General features: G+C 41.1%; 1 protein-coding gene across 1 annotated transcript in view; it reads left to right on the plus strand.

The window, feature by feature from the left end:
- Nucleotides 1–4,057: 4,057 nt before the first annotated feature.
- The window catches only part of LOC122815235 (solute carrier family 45 member 3-like), a 691,924-nt gene continuing 682,110 nt past the window's right edge, over nucleotides 4,058–13,871 (plus strand). The window contains exon 1 of the mRNA XM_044087564.1: nucleotides 4,058–4,303. The gene's annotated coding sequence lies outside the window, so the exon portion shown is untranslated. The remainder of the gene's footprint in view (nucleotides 4,304–13,871) is intronic.

Raw genomic sequence — 13,871 nt, forward strand, 5'->3', positions numbered from 1 at the left:
CCAACAGATTTTATGCCAGTCTTTCTGGTGTCAGCAGTAAGAAGACAGTTTTGTTTGTGTAACATATTCAGGGAGTTAGCAGATTTCTTCCTTAAGTCATGACAGTCATTTCAATTTTACCATTTTGTCCAAAGGAATTTCAGGGTAAGTTATGGTTCTAGCATTATCCATAATTTGTTGCCCTTTTCAAGAGGTTACCAAAATAACTTTAGGGGGTTAAACAATGTGTATGATAAAAAGGCAAGAGACACTGCAATTGGTTACCTTGAAAAAGTAATTTGGTGTGTATATATATATATATATATATATATATATATATATATATATATATATAAATGAGGGAAAGGTGGGAGGGTCATCAGTGAGAAAAAAGAATGAGGGGAGAAAAGGAAAACAATGATAGATAAATGCAACTTTATTCAGGATAGCTATGAAGCAGCACTATTGCATGCAGAGAGTGGTTGGAAAGTTGAAAAGGTTAAATGAGCAAAGTGCGGAATTAGGAACAACAGGTAGTTTAAAACAGCACGGGCTAGAATAAGAGTGGAAATAGAATGGAGGGGGAGCTGCAATGGGCTAATTGCAGCATATGGACAGATTTACAGTGGTTTTCTGTCAGTGTAGTCACATGTTTGTATTCATATCAGTCAATCAAATGTGCTGTCAGTGAGATAACTAAAACACAAATAAAAAGTATTGATGTACCATAAATTTCTGACTCCCATAAAAGTGAAAAAATGTGTTTTGCAGCAAGCCAAGTCTCTCTGAACTCCTGTGTATGAGGCTTTACCCACACCTTTAGCTTTGCTTGTCTACACAAATTTCATGGTTGTACAACCGTGAAATAAGTGCAAACTCCCATTAAACGGTAAGTGGTTCTTACACAAACTCACTGCAGATAAATGTAGCAATAGTTCAGAAAATAAACATACATTGAACACAAAAAATACTAATTTTAAAATCCACACAGAAAGAGCCCTCAAAGCATACCAAATAAGAAAATACCATAAAAGAGGTCATTGTTTTCTTCTACTCGTCACTCATTAGACCCATTATAGAGTACAGCGCCCCTTTTGGTATGTCCCTCACAAGACATCTACAACAACTGGAAAGTCCGCAGAAATACCTCACAAATAGGATTACCGGCCTCAAACGGATGCCCTACACAGACCGTCTCAAAAAACTCTAGCTTTACTCCATCGCATATTGACTACTCAGAGGCAATCTCTGCCTAACATACAAAGCTATGTTAAAGCCAGAGCTGTTGGACATGCTCCACTTAAAGAAATCCCAATCCCTCTGAGCTACACGCTCTAGGGACCTAAATCTTGTCACCACAATAAACACAACATGCTGGAGGAATAGATTCCTTTCCCAGGGGCTTCCCATACTGTGGAACAAACTATCTATCTATATCAAACAAAGCTCCTCATTAGCACTCTTCAAGAAAAATTTTGATGATTGGATGGGAGATAGGAAATTCACCCTGGGGATCACTTCTGTGGCTCTGCTCGACAGGGGCACAGGAAAATAATTTTCTTGGGTGGCGAAAGCCAAGGTACCTTTTTGGATAGGCTTATGTAGGCCCAAGGGCCAATAGCCTAGTATCTACCTATGAACCTATATATCAAATATGCACTTCAGCCAAACATAATGCAAAAGTGGTGCTTTGAATAAATTGTCATTCCCATTAAACCAAAATGCTGCTTCAGGTATTTCTCAGTCTAGGATCATCCTAGTGACACCAGCTTCTTTATAATGGTTAAGCCCTATATTGCAAAACAATGATATATAAAAGCTAATGAAAGGTTTCTTCTTAAAGTTTAAATGATGGGCAACACAACTGCATTGATACTTGACTTCTGTCTAGTACAGCTAAAGAGGTATTAAATGTTCATATACTATTTATATTGTGATAAAGTTCATATTTTTTTAATTACATCAACAGCAAAGTAACACTTGGAACTGGTTAGCCTTAGATGAATGTTTACAGCTGAATAAACAAAACTGACAGTATGTGTTTAACTTGAGTGGTAACTAAGTTTGTTTGGAAAACATTTATAAAAAATAATATTTACCGTATTTGCTGTGACTTATAAAATCCAGTTTAAGCTGTAGATTCAAATAAATGTTACTACCACTGCAAAGATTGCCATTTACACTAGAGATATTAACATTTGATTGAACTGTGTGGACGTGACTTTATTTTATTTTGTTAAAAAGCTCAAGATGCAACCATTAGAAGTCAGAGTCAAAACTTCCTGAACTCCACTAAAGGAAAATAATTTGTTTTACAGTGGATCTGATACTAGTGGGCTCAGTCAAAAGGTAGGCTGTCAATATGTTTATGTTTGTGTGTGTGTGTGTGTGTGTGTGTGTGTGTGTATATATATATATATATATATATATATATATCACAATGCCGACGTGCAATTGGACGGCTATGAAGTATTCGAACAACAGATGTTCGAATACTTCATAGTTCGGCAGGTGATGTGAGTGAACGTTATCATTGCGAATGGACTGTGCATTCGCAATTATAACGATCGCTCATGTGAGGGGATCGTAGTACAGTGCGGTTAGGGAAATACATCCCTTTCCTCACTGTAGTGCGATCTCGGAGTTGGAATATTAAGTTGGGGGGGTGTAGGGGGCTTTCCCCCCTGCATAACTGTGAGTTTAGGCTAGTTAGGTAGGGAGTTACGGGACGGGTGGGAGTGCTGTTGATTGTCGGAAATGTCGCGAGTGACATTTTTGACAATACACAGCTGTTTTCGACATTAGGGACATACGGAAATGTTCATTTCCGATGTTTAAATTCGAACATTGAGACACTTTTTATTTTAAGTTTCGAGTTTATGATAGTAAACATATATATATATATATATATATATACATGTGTGTGTATATATCTTGATTCATAATTCCATATATGTAAAACAAAGCATTACAATGATACTAGTATTTACAATCCATAAACTGAGAATTTGTATAAATAAAAATGTTGTGACATAACACTTGCCCAGAAATGGATATGCTGTTCCATCCAGGGGTAGTCGTAAACTTAATGGGGGGTTCTCAGCTACATAAAAGGGGACATTTTGTGAAAAGTTTGGCCCTGAATCCGCAAGATGGACAGTCGGACTATATCATGTATGTAAAATTTTATATGAACCTGCTATTCTAAAATGTGCACGTTTTACTATTTGCCAGATAACAAAAGTGATTCAAACTGTGTGAAATCAAGTGAATTTTATACAGACTGGGTCAAAACTCTTACCTGACCTCTCATCCATATAGCTCTCAACCTTTTAGCACAAAAAATCTGGACAAAGCCAAAAATGATGGGGATACAAAGCCCACAAAATAGGGCCACATTTTAAATACGGCTCTTATAAATTTAAGTTTCTAGAGTAAAAAGGTCTTGTGTAACCATATATTTTCTAAAGGATATAAACACACGTCTGTCATTTAGTGAATTCAGTTCTCACTAATTTGTCACAAAACGTCCAGAAAAAAAAATCACAACTTTTATGTACAGCTCTTAACCTTCCATCTCCAAAATGATGACCACTCGCCCTCATAAAGTGGAACAAATGGGCAAAATGTGGAACAAATACTAATTAATAGCTTTCTAAAAAAACTTCAACTAGGATGGGTTGGTTAAATAGGCTAGTTTTACTTATAAAAAAGATATTCTAATGAATCAATATGATTCATATCTATTTACCATGAATATCAGTTAAAAAAATCCTAACATTGAATGTATGACAGACTCTTTCAATGTGGAACATGAACTTTTTAAGACACCATATGAGGTACGTTCCTCGTAATGAGATACACTTGAGAGGTATGAGGAACAAACAAAAAATATGAGGCAAAAATCTGGACACTCTGCGAAAACCTGGATTGAGAGGTAAACTGTCATCCCATTCTCCCTACCCCAAATGTAGGGACAGCAAGTGGTAATTTCTGTTATCGTTTTGAGGCACTACTGTGCAGTACAGATACGCGTTGTAGGAGGGGGCTGACAAATATTTTACGTGGTAAAGTACCCACCGATATCAAACCCGTTCTCCACAAGGCACGTAAACCACTGCCGTTTTTGCACTGAAATCCCATCTTCCTCCTTCACTGCCTTTCTTGCTGCGCGACCCACCCGTGCCCCCGCCCGACTACAGTCTTTTCCACGTCATCGTAGACCTTTCAGAACTTGGGGTAAGGGAAAACCAAAAAACTGTTCAGTAGAGGAATATGTCAGGCACGTAGTCAGCATCGTAAGAGGTAACAATAATACTCGTACGTAAGTATACTTTTTAATTACCTATACTATGCGTTCGACTACAACTTTTTTAGTTACCGTATCAGAAACATGTAGTGTTTGCCAGCGTTGTACTGGTTTATTTTCCTAAAACGTGGTTAAGACTTCCGCTTCCTGCAGGAATTCTGAAGTAAACGGGATGTACCTTTTCTCACAGGTCTTATTAAGTTGGGTTTCAAGAGGTATTTTGTATATCCAGAAAGTACATTTCTGTCATTAGTAGAACTGCGTTAAAGAGACACGCGGAGTAGCAAGCCTTTGTCAAACTAAGAAGTGAATGTATGGTTTTCGATTCAGTATGCGGTCAACAAGTAATTTACTTTTTAGGTTAGAATTTCATTTTTATTTTAGGTTAGAATATTATTTATTTCTTGAATGATCGATTGCTTTAGTACTTTGGAAAGGTTAACTTTTAAGCTGCATGCATAACGATTAGAGCATGTAGTTAAGAGTAAGTACGTCCTATGATGTCTTGCATACAGGTTGTTATAAATGGGCGAGGGAGTATTTTGCCACCTGTTTGTAGAAAGAGTATGTTTGCAATGGTAGATTACATACACCTTGGTTCCAGTGCTGTTTTTATTCTAGTCCCACCCTCGTAAAGGACAATATGTACATAAGCACCTTGTTTTGGGTTCATCTTTAATGTGGACCTTCCATTCCAGAGTCATAAAAAGCCATATAAATTTCTCAGAAAAGTGAAGCTGCATAACGAATACAGACATTAAAATCTAAACCGCCAAGGGACAAATGTAGAAACAGCTCAGGCATTGAAAAAAGTGGCATTCTGCTTCAGTTGCTCTTTAAATGCTGTTCTCCCACTAAACCTTCTTATCAACATTCACTCAGAGGTGATTCTGTTAACAGCTATTTACCTTTATAGGTCACTTACCCTTAAAATGATGCCCACCTTCTGTATTCTTATGATGCCTCACAGGAGAACATAACAAATATAACCATAATATATTTCAGCGTGCTGCTGTTAAACACATACAATAAACTCCATTAAACATATCATTATTTGACAGTAATCCTTAATCAGCCCTGTTTCATGACAGTTTGCTTACAGTAACACAATTTCTTTGTGCAAAACCTGGGGGGGGGGGGAGTATATGTGGACAAATGTCCCAAATAACGGATAGATATTAAGACCTCTGGGCCATGGAATATATAACAACCTGTACACTTTTTTACATTGCAGAGCATTTTCTGAAAAATTAAAGTTAGTCATTTGAGTTGCGTTTTTAGCATTTATTAGCAGTAAATGCTATTAAAGATGTACAAGCAGAGATATTTTAAGTAAAAAGGTATTCTTTACAGTCATAATAGCTAGTTCATTCACAGACTGTATTTACTGTATTGTAACACACCAGAATTGTAGTTTTCTCTAAATCTTTCCCACACAGAAGTTGTCATAACTTGGAATTTGTATAACCTAGGTATGTAGTGAAGTGACATTTTTGTTCAGCCACACTTGAGCTTCCATGTGACTCCTTTCTGAGTACGTGTTTACTGTGATATTTGCATAAGTGAAAATATGTTCTAATATGCTAATACATATGCTCTAATACATGTGAGAGATGCAGTTACACAGCCAACCTGGAGTCAGAGCTCTCTCAACCCAAGACTGGCACAGTCAGTCAGGAGGAAAAGGTAACCACCCACAGGTAACCACCCACACCACAAATCCAGTCTCACACAGACCTATTGCATCTGCATACCCAACACATAAACACACAAAGACATACTCGGAGGCTCTAAATAAAAATCTGCCTAAACAGCAAAGACCTCCTAAGCAGATATCCAAGCAACAGCCACCCCTCAACGATACCTACGAATCACATATCTCACAAAATCAGTGTGCCTCACAGTCACAGCCCTTAAGGCCAAACAACACACCAAATACACTTGTTATAGGGGACTGTATTGTCTGGCACACTGACGTCCTGCTCACCAGACTGAACAAGGAGAAGATCACTGTAAGCTGCCTGCCGGGTGCCAGGGTCCGCCACTTAACGCAAGCACTCAGGTCACTCCAAAGCAAGTACAAGTATGACTCCATCATTGTCCATGCTAGTATGAATGACCTGAGACGTACCTCCCTGGACTACGTGAAAAGAGACATAGAGGAGCTCTCTGACCATGTAGCCCAGGCTGGTATGACCCTGACCTTGAGTAGCATCTTGCCCTCACCAAGAATGATGCCACAGAATAAAGACAAAATGATCAGTTTCAACAATTGGCTAAAGTATTGGTGTCATTCAAAGGGGATCCAGTGTCTGTCAGCCTGGGATGACATGCTCGACAAGCCACGTTGCTTCGCTAGGGACGGCTTGCACCTGTCACCCTTAGGCTTTCGTATACTGGCCAAGGCTCTTGCCACCCCCATAGTGAATTTTTTAGGCAAGGCTCAAACGACAAACCCACCTCCATAGACAACCCAAGGATAAAAAAACTAAAGGTAATGCTATTCAATGCCAGAAGTCTAAACCTCAAGATGCACGCACTTGAGGCTCTCCTCAGTATGGAGAAAATTGATGTCTGTGCAGTAACAGAAACCTGGTTCAAGGCTCCTGAGAGCACCCCAGCACTACCAGGTTATAACTCATACCATGCGTTTCGACCCCAAAACTCGGATCGAAGCACAAAAGGAGGGGGAATATCTATATTCATCAAAGATATCTACACCTCCAGGTTAGTGGCACTGCACGAAGCATCAGAAACCATCCATGTGCAACTAACAGCGGGCAAAACTGCCTTTCAGTTTGTAGCCTGCTACAGAACACCCTCCCTGTTACAGGAACCCCACTTGGCATTTCTGAGAACACTGGAGAATATGAAGGTCTCTCCAAACGCTATGTTATTGGATGACTTCAACTACCCAGACATTGACTGGGAAAACTACTCAAGCCCAAACACCCTCACCCAACGGTTCCTTGAATTTATAAACTCTAACGCAATGGAACAATTGGTCACCACTCCCACAAGAGGGAACAACATATTGGACCTGGTCATCACCAACATGGGGACTCTATGTTCCACACCAGAAGTAAACCCCTCATTGGTAAGATCAGACCATAAGCAAATTTCCCTGGACATCCATATCCCATCCTCACCCCCAGCCATGGAAATCACTGTAAAGAATTTCTCAAAAGCCAACTTTGCACTTCTCAAGACTGAGGTGGAATCCTTCAAAGCCCCTGGGCCAGAGGATAATACAGCCCAATCCGCAGAATCCTTTACAAATGCATTCTGTGAGCACCTGCAGGAATGCATGGATTGTGCTATCCCAAATAAAACCAAGACTCACTCCTCCAAAAACAGGAGACTGGTCTGGTGGACCCCGGCCATAAATAAACTATACAACAGAAGGAGGAAGCTACTACATGACAGAGCAAAATCCCAAAAAGGGAAGGCATCTCTGATCAGTATTAGCAAGAAACTTCGATCCCTCATAAAATCATCAAAGGCCAGTTTCGAAAGAAAAATTGCCCTAGACACTAAAGATAATCACAGGGCCTTCTTTAGTTATGTCAGGAACATGGGCGGAAACTCCCAGATATGCTCTGAATTGTTGCATAACGGTACAAAATATACCAAACCTACAGACATAGCCAACATCCTGGCAGACAGATTCAGCGCAAACCCCCCCCTTCCCCCCCAAAGGAGCAAATGTCTTTCCCAACTGAATGTAACCTCCCTGACATCACAGATGCACAGATGAAAGCTGCCCTCTCCAAAGCAAAAAACACAGCATCTGTGGGACCGGACGGTGTCCCAGGCTGTGTCTTACATGAGCTCCAAGAAGAACTGAACCCTCACATTAAGTCACTGTTCAAACTTAACCTTACTACAGGATATGTACCCAAAGAATGGTGTACAGATACAGTGGTCCCACTCCACAAAGGTGGTGCCACAACGGACCCCGGAAACTATCGCCCCATAAACCTGACTTGTCTGGTCTGTAAAGCTATGGAGCGTATTATCATGGAACTCATAAACAAAGACATTGGGAGCCTCCAGACACTGGACCCTACCCAATTTGGCTTTGTTAAGGGCAGATCTTGCCTCTTAAACCTAGTTGATTTCTTTGAAACAGTTACCAAAGCCATAGATGAGGGCAAGGTAGTCCACACAGCCTACCTGGACCTCGCAAAAGCCTTCGACACAATACCCCACTCGGGCATTATAACTAAGCTTACCAGCTTAAATATCAACCCCTATATCACAAGATGGGTTGCAAACTGTCTCAGAGATAGAACCCACATGGTCAGAATCGCAGGTGCCATGTCCGAATCCAAACCAGTTACAAGTGGCGTCCTACAGGGCTCATTACTGGGACCTCTCTTGTTCGGTATATACTTCTCTGAGGTTCAGGCTAACAAGGAGGGATTATGGCTGACAAAGTTCGCAGATGACTGCAAATTGGGGGCCATAATCGAATCTCCAGCTGCTACAAGCATCCTCCAAAAGGGTCTCACAGAGACGGATGCTTGGTGCCAGAGCCACGGCCTCAAGCTAAATGCTAAAATGTGCATAGTCATCCCCTTTGGGAAAAACAAGATGCCCACAAATTACCACATAGTTGGTAATCCATTAAGTACGGAAGAAGTAATTAGAGATCTGGAGACCAACGTAGATAGTAATCTCTCCTTTGATAATCACGTTGCCAAAGTGGTTAGAAAGACCTTCTATATAGCCCACCTTATCACGAAAGGGTTTGCATCTAGATCAAGAGAGGTCATTGTGCCCCTCTACTCGTCACTCATCAGGCCCATAATTGAATACAATTCCACTTTTGGGATGTACCTTTCCCGACACCTGCAGCAACTGGAGAGACCCCAAAAGTACCTCACCAAGAGGATCATGGGCTACAAACAGATGTCCTATGCAGCTCGACTAAAGAAACTCCAGCTCTACTCCGTTGCTTACCGCCTACTCAGAGGCGGTCTATGCCTGATGTACAAAGCCATGTCAAACCCAGAATTAATGGACATGCTCCACCTCAAAAAATCCAAGTTCCTTAGAGCTACACGCTCCAGGGACCTAAACCTCAGCACAAAAATAAATAGGACATGCTGGAGGGACAGATTAATTTCCCAGAGGCTCCCGTCACTCTGGAATAGAATCCCAATTCATGTTAGACATAGCCCCTCGCTGACCCTCTTCAAGCGAAATCTGGACGCGTGGATGGTAAATCGCAAATTCACCCCTGGGATCTCTTCTGTGTCCCTGCTAGACAGAGGCACAGTAAACTAATCTTAAAAGGGTATCTTCTGTGACCTACTTTACAGAGGCACAGTAGGCTAATCTAATAGGGAGGCGGAAGCCAAATACACTCTGGCTAGGCTTATAAATGCCCTAGGGCAGATAGCCTAGTATCTACCTATAAACCTATGCATATTTGTATAATTTAATATTATAAATAAGGCTGTCTATAAATATGTATAGTTTACAGTACAAAATATCAGTGACAGTTTTCTTTAATCATATAAGATTTCAGCTGATGCTAATTAATAGCTTGTAAGTCTGTTATCGTTCATAATTACTAGCTGTGATTTTATTTATTTAACATTTGTTTACTGGGAAAGTCCGGCTGGACACAGGTCCTTTTTTAGCGGAGGCCCAGGGAGAAAAGCTCCATGAGTAACAGCAAATTTTAATGAATGAATTACAATATTCAATAAAATATAAAGTAAACAAAATGTAGTATACATAAGAAAATACAAATTTGTTACATCATGACAACAAAACATAGGCTTTCAACTTAACTAGTACTATTTGTGACGTATGACTTCTTATGTCAAGATATAAGGTTAAGATAGGCCGGTAGGAATAAAAGATTAAACAGAGGAAGAAGTTGGATATGGTTGGGGTATACTGTGATGTATCCTAGGTTTATATGTGTGTACTAGGCTAATGGCCCTGGAGCCTTTACAAGCCTAGCCGCAAAAAATTGCCCAGGCACCATGCCACCCGATATTAGTTCACAGTGCCCCTATCCAGTTGGCCTTAAGCAGCATTCTGCCACTCCCAGAATGATGCCTCAATACAAACAGAAAGTTGATTGACTTTAACAACTGGCTTAGTTTCTGGTGTCATTACAGGGGCGATCAAGTACCTGACAGCCTGGAAAGATATGATCCACAGACCACAATGCTTTGCCAGAGATGGCCTGCATTTGTCTCACCTGGGCTTCAGGCTTCTGGCAAAGGCTCTTGCCTCCCCTATAGTGTCTTTTTTAGGAAAAGTGATGAGGTTAAAACTACTAATATAAAATTTTCAACAAAACACAAGTTAAAGGACATGCTGCTAAACACTAGGAGTCTAAACATGAAACTGCACTCATTGCAAGCATTCCTAACCGTGGAAAATACTGACATCTGTGCAGTCACAGAAACCTGGTTCAAAGCTGTGGAGAGCACCCCAGTCTTACCTGGTTACTCATCCTGTCATACATTCAGACCCCAAACTGTGGGCAGTAAAGCCAAAGGAGGTGGAGTTTCAATGTACATTTAAGACCTACCCACCTTCAGGCTGGTCAAACAGTATGACGCACAGGAGACACTACAGGTGCAGTTAACCATTGACAAGACCCCTATTTAAATCGTAGCTAGCTACTGGCCCCCAAATCTAACTCAAGATGCCCAATCTGCGTATTTGGACCTGTTCGAATCTATCAAGATTCAACCCTTTACCTGATCTTGGATAACTTTAACTTCCCAAACATAGATTGGAAGAACTACTCATGCCAGAACACAAATGTCCAGAGATTCCTTGATTTTGTCAATGCAAATGTCCTGGAACAGGTAGTCAATACCCTCACAAGAGGTGATAATTTCTTGGACTTGATATTAACCAACATGAGTAACCACTGCAGCATCCCTATAGTATCATCCTCCCTAGTAAGATCTGACCATAAAGCAGTCACTTTCAAAGTCACCATCTCCCCCATCCCCTCTCTAGCTAAGATCAGACATAAAAACTTCTCCAAATCTGATTACAGCCTCCTAAGGGATGGTATAAACAGCTTCACAGCTCCCTCCCCCTCTGTAGGAACTGACACCAATATCCAAAACTATACGAAAGCACTATACAAGCATTTATATAGATGCATGGAATCAGGAATACCCAAATGGACTAAATCATCCTCTGCAAGGAAGAGTAAACCTGTCTGGTGGACATCTGCAATAAATAAATTCTATAACAAAAGGAAAAAACTGCTGTCCCAGATCAAGAAGGAGCAGGTGCTCAATGGGAAGCAATGTCTCCTTAGCCTGAACAAGCAAATGAGAGCACTAGTGAAATCCTCCAAAGCAAACTTTGAGTCCAAATTGTCTCTGGTAGATGCGTTCAGTCATAAGGCCTTCTTCACATATGTTCGCCACCTCAAAGGAAGCACCCAGATGTGTTCAGAACTGGTGGTCAAGGACACCACATATACAAATACCGTAGATGTAGCAAACTTGCTGGCTGACAGATTCATCGAAAACTTTACCCCTATGTCCCCACCATCAGTAAATCAGGACATTCCCAGTACCTGCCCCTTCCCTTTATGTCTAGGAGCAGGTCATCACTGCTCTCTCAAAGACAAAAAATACAGTCTCCATGGGACCCGACAACATCCCAGGCTGCATCCTACGTGAACTCAGGCAGGAACTTGCAGAACCATTAGGAGTCCTATTCAACCAAAGCCTGAGTACTGGCTTTGTCCCAGCTAAGTGGAGGACAGCCACTGTCATCCCTTTACACAAAGGTGGAGCGTCCACCAATCCGGGAAATTGTAGACCCATCAGCCTAACTAATTTGATTTGCAAGGCCACGGAACGGATTGTCATGGACCTCATTAACAAGGATATTGGCAGCCCCAAACACTTGATCCCACACAGTTTGGCTTCATCAACGGGAGGTCATATCTGCTAAATTTGGTTGACTTCTTTGAGGCAGTCACCAAAGCCATGGACGAGGGGAAGACCATGCACACTGCCTACCTTGATCTGGCCAAAGCCTTTAACACTATTCCCCATTCGGGCACAATAGATAAACTCTGTCAACTAGGCATCAATCCACATGTTACCATATGGGTAACAAACTGGCTCACTCTGTTGTTTGGGATATACTTTTCTGAGGTGCAGGCCAAAACCAGTGGACTATGGCTGACCAAGTTTGCAGATGACTACAAGCTGGGTGCAGTCATCAATTCCCCTAGTGATGTGGACATCCTCCAAGAGAGTCTTACTCAGACAAATGACTGGTACCAGAAACATGGCCTCAAGCTGAAAACCAAAAAAATGCATCATCATCCCATACATCCCCACAAATTATCACATTAATAACAAAGTCTTAAGCACGCAATCAGTTGTGAGGGATTTGGGCACCATGTTGATAGCAACCCGACGTTTGACCACCATGTTGCTTCCGTTGTATGGAAAGCCTTCTACATGGCTCACCTCATATGTAAGGGCATCTCATCCAGGGACAAGGATGTCATAACTTCCCTGTGTTCTCTTGAAAGGCCCATTATTGAGTACAATGCCCCTTTCGGCATGTACCTCGCAAAACATATACAGCAGCTGGAGAGACCACAGATGTTCCTCGCCAGGAGAATCCAGGGCCTCAAACATCTATCAGACACAGATAGGCTAAAAGCCGTATCCATACTCTGTTTCATACAGACTCCTCAGAGGTGACCTCTGTCTGGCATGCAAGGTAATCATGGACCCCACCTTGATGGGACTGCTGCATATCTGCAAGTCAAACTCCACTCTATACTGTACAGTACTGTTTGTTTTATTATTTGTTTTATATAATAGTTTTTAACAGTCTAATTAGAACTGGGAAGCTGGTACTTAGATTGCTGTTTGTATCAAGAGTGCTTTAGCTGTTTTTAACAGCTCAACAGTTCTTGTAAGAGCTAATAAGCTTCAACTTAAACTGCTGTTTATATCAAGAGTGCTGCAGCTGTTCTTACCAGCCCAAAAGTTCTTGTAAGAGACAGCAAACTTCCACTCCTACTGCTGTTTGTATCTAGAGTGTTTCAGCTGCTGTTAACAGCTCAACAGTTTTAGCAATCTTCAATTTAAACTGCTGTTTGTAACAGCTCAACAGTTCTTGTAAGAGCTACCAAGCTTCCACCTAAACTGCGATTTGTACTGAGTGTTTCAGTTATTTAAATATATGAGAGCAAGAGGTGGCACGTTCATTCTTTTTTCTTATACATTTTATATTTGTTTGAACGGCCTTTTAGTGGTGTGATTTGCTCTTTGTGCTTAGGAAAAAAAGTGGCTGCCTGAAGTATATATGTGTGTATCTTGGTTTGTGTTTAGTCACCGGGAACAAGAAGTTTAAAAACTTTTTCCTTGGACTTTTTAAATTCTTGTTCATAGGTGTGTACTAGGCTAATGGCCCTGGAGCTTTTACAAGCCTAGCCCATAGAAGTGCCCTGTGATCGTGCTGTTCGACATTAGTTCCCAGTGCCTGCCACTGGAGTGATCCCAGGGTGAACTTTCTATTACCCATCTACTCGTCAAGATTTCTCTTGAAGAGGGTC

Source organism: Protopterus annectens, chromosome 11.part0, assembly GCF_019279795.1.
Source record: "Protopterus annectens isolate FY-2018-M chromosome 11.part0, PAN1.0, whole genome shotgun sequence".
Classification (NCBI taxonomy): domain Eukaryota; kingdom Metazoa; phylum Chordata; order Ceratodontiformes; family Protopteridae; genus Protopterus; species Protopterus annectens.